Source organism: Lissotriton vulgaris, unplaced genomic scaffold (assembly GCF_964263255.1).
Source record: "Lissotriton vulgaris unplaced genomic scaffold, aLisVul1.2 SCAFFOLD_301, whole genome shotgun sequence".
In the NCBI taxonomy this organism is placed as follows: Eukaryota; Metazoa; Chordata; class Amphibia; order Caudata; family Salamandridae; genus Lissotriton; species Lissotriton vulgaris.
In genome coordinates, this window is record NW_028244321.1 from 559237 (window position 1) to 569328 (window position 10092).

The following is a 10092-nucleotide window of genomic DNA, read 5'->3' on the forward strand; positions in this document are numbered from 1 at the left end:
ATAAAAATATATTTAAAAAAAAAAAAAGATAAGGATAACATGAGTAAAACATCAGGTTTCTCTACAGCATTTGGTGGGACAAGTGGGCCTTCTTTTATCTTCCATAAATGCAATCTTTCCCGGACCCCTTTATTATATAGCTCTTCAAGGAAAAAATATAAAGCACTTACAAAGGAGCCTCAAATACTCAAAGATGGTAGACTTCTGTAATATGGGCCATATACTAAAAGCAGCACGAAAACAGAGTGCAATAGGGTCCAAAAAACTTGAGTGACCCATGGGAGTATGCATGCAAGCCTATGGTATTCCAAACTAGAGATATACGCATGCAATTTTTGTTTTTAGGAGAGAATGTGCCTGCTGAAAAATACATTATTTTTAAAAAGTGCATTGCAGAATATCAGGAATTTGCTGTGGGACACCTTGAAAACTTGCATACAGATTATGTGCACATGCTTTACAGTCAGTTGTTGTGGCCGAGTGGTTAAGGCAATGGACTAGAAATCCATTGGGGTCTCCCCACGCATGTTCGAATCCTGCCGACAACGAGAATATTTTTAACATCGGCTACAATTTCAGAAGATAACCTTTAGTATTTCTTCCATGTCAGTTTTATAAATAGGTGGCTTATTTTGGTGTCACTATTGCCATATCACATATTTATTATCGCTCCCCCTTTCATATCTTTGCTATAACTCTCGTCCTTCATTAGCGCTGGTGCAAACGCTTCAAATTATTATACCCTGGCTCTCTCGGTCATACCTGTGCATGCACTTGAAACTTACTTTACCAATAAAAGAAGCAAATAGAGAAATAAAATAAAAGTGCTAGCTGGATTAGGCAAACACACTTCATAAAACTGCATTTTCTTTTCTATTCTCCCCGTGTTACAAGCTTAACTGCTCCCTGTGTAATTTCTCTTAACCTGCTGTCCCTGGAAGAGAATTTCATCTACAAGCTCTTTCTGTGTTTTTTCCTAGTCTTTTCTTTCCCTTTTCTTAGATTTGAACTGTTGCTTTACGTGCTCTATTTATGCGCCATTAATCTCATTTGAGCTCCTTGTACCTGCTGCTGTTTTCTCCACACCTCATACTGGCTTTTCCCTCTTTCTCTCTTTCTCTGCGGTTGGTGGCTACTTTCCAAAGCGTCTGATGCCCCAATGTTCCTTCGTCTTGTTGTCAGACGTGAATTTGAAAAGCAACAAAATTAACAAGCCTTTACCACTCACACATGGCAGGAGTTTATACTTTAATTCAATGAGCTAAGAAAAGTGTGTTGCGGGGCCCCTACGAGCCATGGTGCTTGCTTCATCATAATTAGGCATGCTGTCATTAGCCACAGCTCTGATTATGGGTCACTGAGGTCAGTTTCAATAATTCCTCAAAAACCTAACCATGCAGTCCCCCCTAACTGTGTAGTTATCTTGCTTTACTGCTGTTTGTGTGATTAGCTGGGAGGAGCTCACGGCAGCATCCTCCCAATAAAAGTGTAGATGGACCGTTCCTTAACTCCTTCTTGCTTCACATACAGATGGCTTGAGGAGGTACAGGGGAGATGCAGGTCTAATAAACAGAATAGAATATCTGCGCCAGGTGTGTTTCTCTGCATTGGTGTCCCATCACAGGCCCACCAGTGTATGTGTGATCTTTGACTCCTGCCAGTTCACAAGCAGGCGGCCAGGAAACGGTTTCAGCCTATCAACCACTGAGGAGATAAAGCCTTTGTATAAGGAATGAGGAAGCAATGAACACATTCAGCCTATCACAGGAGTAGCCCTGAGTGTTCCGAATTATAATTTCTTCATGTCACTGTACGTTATTGAGCCCAAGTAGCTCGCCGTGATCGTATAGTGGTTAGTACTCTGCGTTGTGGCCGCAGCAACCTCGGTTCGAATCTGAGTCACGGCATTGTGGTTGCCAATCTCACGGCAGTTGGGTTTTTCCTTTACAGAATTCCCCAATGCACCAGTTGTTTTTGTAAAATGTCTATTAAAAACAGATCCTTTTCAATATTTAAATGATCTAACGACAAATTATTTAAACACACATGATTATAAGATGTAGGTATACTGTACTTACTGACATACTGAACATATTTGCGGTAAGGGGAGCGGAGCTCTCCCCCAGGCCAATCAGAATGCAGATGAATGCAGTTGCAGTTGAGTGACCTGTGTTGTGGCTGTCTACAGGGAATGCACATATGTAGCTGTCTCGCAGCCCAATCCAGACGTCAATTGAAGACAGGATTTCATGCAAATAGAGCAGTAAGTGCAGAGAAATGCTCACTCTCTAAAAATGGCATTTATACAATAGTAAGATTAAATCCAACCTCACCAGTAGATAGGATTTATCAATAAATAAATAAAGCTTCTCCTCTCTGATATGGAATTACCCCCCAAAAAGTATAAGGGAATACCCAATGCTAACCAATGAGAGGGGCAGACCTCACAGTAGTGAAAAATGTAATAGACTGTTTGATACTACTAGGACATACAAACTACCACTTTACAAGGGGCTTTCAAGTAAATTAAATCTGTCGGTCAGGTATACTCCAATTATAAAACACACAAAAGAGCAGACCAGGTCTAGGGGGGTGTGTACTAACAACGGTGACCGTGTGGCACTGTGGCGAATGCGTGAAAACATGCTGGTAGAGACAAGGAACTATTGTGACAGAAAGCTAAGAAAATTCCCATCAGACCACCCATGTGGTGGAGTTTGCGTCATGTGGGGATTGCTAGTCTTGCCTTCCCAAGTCCGACCTTATAGTGCCGGTACGAATGGATATCAAGAGTATAGCCATGATGTGCATCCTACCCTGAGAACGCTGTGAGGGTCGAGGAAGATGGCGGCCGGCTGACGGCGGTCGTGAGAGCTCCCTCCTGACTGGGGAAGTCTGGTCACTCGGTTTAATGTATCGCCGCCCGTTTTGGAAGTTTATGCGGTAAGCGAGCAGTGTGCAGCTTTCCCCCTTACTTTCGTGCAGTAAACTAAAAAGGGGGTGTCTACTTTCTTTCTTACGGAGGATCTCTCCGGGGGAAACGGTGCTGCAGAGCCGGAGCCGGAGGCATTAGGACCCGGCGGGATACCTTCGTGATTGATGGGCGTTGACGTGGAGGCTGGAGGTGGAGGCAGAAGGGACGATTGTGATCTGCACGGACGAGGCAAGAAAGGTGGTTTCTACGCGGCGAGCAGGTTTGGCTTCTTGTGGAGGAGATTACGAGGGGCTGCTGCTAGAGTTTATCCTAGAGGCCACACATCGATTGCGGTGAGCGGATATGGTGGTTGGGGGGCGGAGGAGAAGCTGGTTAATGAGTGTAGTGAGTGTGGTATATTTACATCAAAGGCACAGGCACAGCAGGGATTAAGAACGAATGACTCTGGGACACGGAGGGGGAGATTGGCCTCTTATAAACTTATAGAACCTAAGGGAATGGACTCAGGTACTGGCTCAAAGTCCCAGGTCCCTTTGGATATAACGGAGAGAGCTTGTCTGCAGCAACAGGCCTGTAAGATAATAAGCCCTAATCTTGATTTAAATACAAGCGATCTTTTGCAAGCTGCTGCCCCTCCGGTAGTAAGAAGTAGATACCTCCTCCGTTCTTTGCCAGACAGAGAACTCTCATATCCCTCCTTTAAACGAGATCGTGGGCCAGTTCCTCTTACCCCATTACAGAAAAAAGAAAAGAGAGAAAGGAATAAGAACGTAGAGGGGAAAAAGCAAAAAAAAAAGACATTCGCAGCCTCAAAACAAGCCCCCTCCTTAACGTCATATTTCAAAATTATGGAAAAAACAGCATCCAGTCTAGAACCTTCCACCACTGAGCAACTTTCAACCCCCGTGGCTTCACAAAACTTGCATGAAGTGGCCTTGCAAAATAGATATACACCCTTATTGATAGACCCAGAAATGGAGGTAACAGAGGATGTATCCGAGGACGTCCCAAGTGGTGATTTACACAGAGATGACGCACAACCTGTGGTTTCCATAATTAACAATACAGGCCCTGAGCTAGCTGGCTCTCCCACTGGAAATGATTTATGTGAGGATAAACATCATAAAGCAGGAGGTGAAAGTATAGAGCACTTGTTTAGATCTCTACAGGATGATCTTTTGGCAAAACTTTTACCTAAATTTGAAATCTCTGAAGGTAACCAAAAGGAAATCGCCCAGAAATGCTCTATCCTGGAAGGAAAATTGGATGATGTATGCACAAGAACAGCTGCATTAGAGGGAGAGGTCGCTGTGCTTTCAAGGGCCTCACAAGCGCAGTCCAACGCAATATCTGACCTGAGAGCCAAAAATCAGACCCTCCAACAGGATATGGAAAGATTGGAAATCCACGCAAGACGCAATAATTTGAAATTTTTGAGAATACCAGAGGAGTCTGAGAATGGTGATGTTAAAACCATGATTTGCAAGCTCCTGAGAGAAGGTATCTTAAAAGACAGACCAGATATTGACTTAGAACGCGAAATTCAGAGAGCCCATAGAGATCCCTTTCGTAGACATTCTGATAGAAATACCCCAAGAAAAATTTTGGTTAATTTCCTATCTTATTCTGTGAAAGAATTAATACTAAGTAGGGCTCTGAGGGATTCTTCACTCCAGATAGGGTCCTCAAAGTATTTGATTCGTTCTGATGTGGGTAGAGTGACGGCCCAAAGACAGTGGGAGTTAGGATCCAGAATGCAGGAATTGAGAGGTCTGGGTGCTCAGGTGATGATGAGATTTCCTGCCTCCCTACGAGTGGTATGGAATAACAAGACTTATAATTTCACATTCCCCCACGAAGTAGATGACTTTGTAGTAAGTTTGAAAGAGGCTCAGAAAGTATGAGAATAACGGTATGCTTAAACATGAGACTTTAGTGGACTACTTTTGTAGAAAATATCATCATAAATAGTTATATTAAAGTTTTAGTCTTGGAATATAAGGGGGGGATGAAGGAGAAATAAGACAAAAAGAGATACTTTAAAAAAAAAAAAAAAAAAAGGGAGAGAGAAGGAAGAGAAAAGGAAAAGAAAGTGAAAAAAAAAAATTGTAAGGCACAATAAAGAAGGGGGGAGAGGGAGAAAGGGAAAAAAAAAGAGAGAAGGAAAGAAAAAAAAAAAAGAAAAAAAAGTGATGTTTTTTTTTTCTTGGTGTGATTAGTTGGGTGAAGGTACATACAATTGTATAGTACGCATAGATTGGACCAGATCTCCAGTTGGGGGGAGGGGCCTCAAATGGCGATATCTTCGCCAAAGGTAATATGGGAAGGTTCCTCATGGGGGGAGGAGGGTGGGGAGGGTAGGGAGGGAGCGCTTAAAAAAAAAAAAATCCTCATATAGCTAGAAACTACGAGAGCACTAAGAGTCAATATGCAATTAAGATCCACTTCCCCTTAGGGGATAATCAAGGAATATGGAGAATAAATTAAAAATAATCAGCTGGAATGTCAATGGACTGAGGGAAAGCAGAAAAATCGGTAGAATTTGTGAATTCCTAAATAAGTCTGGCGCCCACATTCTTCTATTAGAAGAAAACCACCTTAATTCACAGGAGTGTAGATTGGCTTTTAAAAATCAAAAATGGATACAGGATATCTTATGCTCCCAGCAGTGCAATAATACTAGAGGTGTGATGATAATTATCAGAATTAATAGCGGAATAAGGGTTGAGAAATATGAAACGGATAATACAGGCAGATGGCTGACCGCATCATTGTTAGTGAAAAACATAAAAATAACATGTACTGTATATTATGGCCCAAACCTAGATGCACCAGAGGCCTTGGTGAGTCTGAAAACTAGTCTTATCGAGCTGAATGCCCCCATTATATTAGGTGGCGATTTTAATTTGGTATTCGATCCTATATTGGATCGTACTTCTAAGGCACCTGTACCTCCACTACTTAGATCTAAAAGGGAGCTTGGAAACATAATAAAGGACTTCAATTTGATAGATGTTTGGAGGACCAAGAATCGGAATAACAGAGATTATTCATTTTATAGCCACAGACATAAACACCACTCACGAATTGACTTCTTTCTTATTGATCAAAGTCTTCTTTCTGAGACCCTTTCCACTGCTTATATTCCGGCAATATTATCAGATCATTCCTTAGTGGAGCTAGTGATTAAGCTCCCACAGAATTTACAAGTTAGGAGATGGACCTTAGATAGATCCTTATTATCACAAGAGAATCTAAAGCTTGAACTATCGAATCATATGACAGAATATTTTGAACTAAATAAGAGCACTGTATCGGAGCAAACATTATGGGATGCTTTCAAGCCTTTCTTAAGAGGTATATTTACATCTGAAATGATAAAAAGAAATAAAATTAGAAAAAAGGAAAATGAAGACTTTTTATCTCTTATAAAGCAAAAAGAGCAAGATTTACAGAAAGCTTGCTTAGAACAACGGATCGATGTAACATCCATTCAAAAAGAGTTAGAGAACCTAAAAATTAAATACCGGGCCAACCTAGATAAAATTATTAAATCAAGGTGGGATACGAGTAGACTTCAGAATTTTTTATATGGGGAGAAATGTGGGCGAATACTAGCTTGGAAAGCCAGAGCAGATCGTGTTAGGAATCAGATATCCGGTTTGAGAATACAGAGCTCTGGCGATATATCATCAGATAGCGGTGAGATCTTGAGAGAAGTTCAAACCTACATGCAAAATTTATATATGGGGAGCAATGACAAAATATGTTTGGAAGAGGTAGATCAATGGTTGGAGGGAGTAAGTGTACCACACCTAACAGAGACGGATAGCTCTTTTTTAAGCTCACCAATTAAAGAGGGAGAGGTACACGATCAAATTAAGAGGATGGCCAGTGGTAAGGCTGCAGGCCCAGATGGGCTCCCAGCCGAAATATACCAAATAGGGGCGGAAATCTTATGTCCCATTTTAACAGCCCTTTTCAATCGAATACACTTAGAAGGAGATCCTATACCCCCGACATGGTCAGAGGCCACAGTAACTCTGGTTTTGAAACCTAATAAAGACCCCTCACTGGTTGAGTCGTTTAGGCCAATCTCGCTGCTGAACGTGGACTATAAAATCTTTGCAGGGGTGTTGGCAGCGAGATTGGCCAAAATTATTAAGACTATTGTTCATGAGGACCAGAGGGGCTTTATGCCGGGCAGGCAATTAAATGAGTTGACCTTTCAGGCTATCGCGGCAATTGATTTTGCTTTAGTGGAGGAGGTCCCATTAAGTATAGTAGCCATCGATGCCGCTAAGGCCTTCGACCAAGTAAGTTGGATGTACTTATGGGAATCCCTGTCAAAGTTTGGCATACCGACTAACTTTATAACATCAATAAAAGCGTTATATTGCCAACCCAGAGCTAAATTCTTAGTAAATAACATGCTTACAGATTGGGTTAAAATTACACGTGGTACTAGGCAGGGTTGTCCCCTATCCCCCTTATTATTTAATCTATACTTGGAGCCCTTCGTTATCAAATTACGATCAGATAATCTAATCGAACCTTTTCGCCTGAATGAGCTAAATTTGAAATTTGCCCTATATGCTGATGATCTCCTAATGTTTACATCTAACCCTGAAACGTCAATCCCTCAATTATTTCAACAAGCAGAAGCATTTGGAGAAGTTTCTGGGTACAAAGTAAATAAAGAAAAAACAGAGGTCATGCAATGGAACCAGGAGGTTAGGTTTCCTGGGGTAAAGACCCGTATGAGATACCTGGGTATCCAGCTTGTGCAAAATATTACGGACATACCTAAAGTTAATTTGGAGAGGGTACTTAAAGATATTAACACACTTTTACACCGATGGTCGGGATTGGCGTTAAACATCTTTGGTAGAATTAATCTGTTGAAGATGATCATCCTACCAAAGATCACCTTCCTTTTCAATTCAATACCTCTTTCATTTAGCCCCAAAGATATTGCCAAAATACAGGGACGGATAGGGTCCTTTATTTGGAATTCCAAAGCGCCCAGAATCTCTATGAAAAAACTTAGAAGAAAGATTAAAACAGGTGGGTTAGCTATGCCAGACATTCTCCACTACTGTCAAGCTTTTCACTTTAAAAACTTTAGGTCAATGGCCGATAAAGCCGACTCATCCTGTTTGGGTCAATTATTCCAAGCTTTGTTACACAATATTCCTCAAGGTAAAGAATATTTTTTATTTAAGTTCGGAGACCCGAAGTTCTACAAGAAGGTCAGATTAAAAATCTTGGGAACAGCTTTGCGAAATTGGGTATTTTTCAGGAAAAAACTGGATATTTCTTACTACACTCCCCTTGCCCCCATATGGGATTCCCCTGGAACACCGGAATGCCTCAGAGATCAATTATCAATTCCTCTCAGAACAGCGGGCATTGGACATTGGCAAGACCTCATCGTAGACTCTAGACTAATGGAGTGGGATTCATTATCCAGATTAACAAGTAGAACCCTTACTAGATTCAAATTTTATCAATTATCCAACTGGTGTAGTACTATAACTTGGAATCTCGCATCTAATCCTACATTTGATCTAGTAAAGAGAAAAGGGAGCTGGAAAAAAGAAGTTGCCTTTTGGTACGACGCACTAAATGAAAAAGATCAAGTCACGGAACCTGAACTTAACAAATTATGGGGAGAAGAAATAACTCTACAACATGGCGAACTACAAGGTCTTTGGGGAGATTCTTTTAAACTGTTGCATACGGTTGTTAAATCTGCCCCCTTAAAGCGAAACCATCTGTTTACATTATATAGAGCGTATTTTTCACCCAAGAAGCTGTCTAAGTTTACAAATATGGATTACTCTTGTTTGCGCTGTAAACTTTCCAAGGCAGATGACATACATATGTTCGCTGAGTGCCCTAAATTATCTCTCTTTTGGTCCAAAATAGAGGAATTTATAATAGAAGTGTGTAATATACGGTTTAAAATTACTCCGATGACCATTTTTTTTGGGTTAGAGCTTGGTTCTCCGCTTAACGAGATGAGGACTAAATTTATATTTTATGCAATGATTATAGCTAGACGAGAAATCTGTAAGCTTTGGAAGTCAGAGATCATTCCTACCTTTGCAGATTTTTTAAGCTATATTGTATATATTAGTGAAGCTGATCTTGCATGTGATAATTCTTGCCTTGACAAAACCTGGGCGGCCCTGGTGGCTTGGCGGAACCGATGATATATATTCCAATGATTTCACCTGGGTCCTGTGGACGCTTGGTATCCTACCCAACAGAGGGCCGTATCGACTATAGGGTAGGGAGTGGACCTAGCTCACAGTGGAGACTGGAGGGGTATCCGACCTTCTCTCCCAATCTGGAGCCAAGACGGTAGCTTTAGTCCAGTTGGTCGGAACATCGCATTGAGGAGAGGAGGAGATACCCTTTCTAGAATACCCACTTCTGGTATATGAGGAATAAAAAAAAAAAAAAAAAAATCAGTCCCTGGGTATATGGTATACCACTCTACAAGGGGCTTTCAAGTAAATTAAATCTGTCAGTCAGGTATACTCCAATTATACACATGATTAGGGAAGAAGCACGTGCACTTCAGCACTGATTAGTAGCGATAAAGTGATCAGAGTCCTAAGGCCAACAAAAAGATACAGCAAAATGCGGAGGTGAAAAGCAATAAGGTGGGTTGGGACCACCTTAAGAATGCAAGGTCTAACAAAAACGAACTAAGGATAACATGAGTAAAACATCAGGTTTCTCTACAGCATTTGGTGAGACAAGTGGGCCTTCTTTTATCTTCCATAAATGCAATCTTTCCCGGACCCCTTTATTATATAGCTCTTCAAGGAAAAAATATAAAGCACTTAAAAAGGAGCCTCAAATACTCAAAGATGGTAGACTTCTGTAATATGGGCCATATACTAAAAGCAGCACGAAAACAGAGTGCAATAGGGTCCAAAAAACTTGAGTGACCCATGGGAGTATGCATGCAAGCCTATGGTATTCCAAACTAGAGATATACGCATGCAATTATTGTTTTTAGGAGAGAATGTGCCTGCTGAAAAATACATTATTTTTAAAAAGTGCATTGCAGAATATCAGGAATTTGCTGTGGGACACCTTGAAAACTTGCATACAGCTTATGTGCACATGCCTTACAGTCA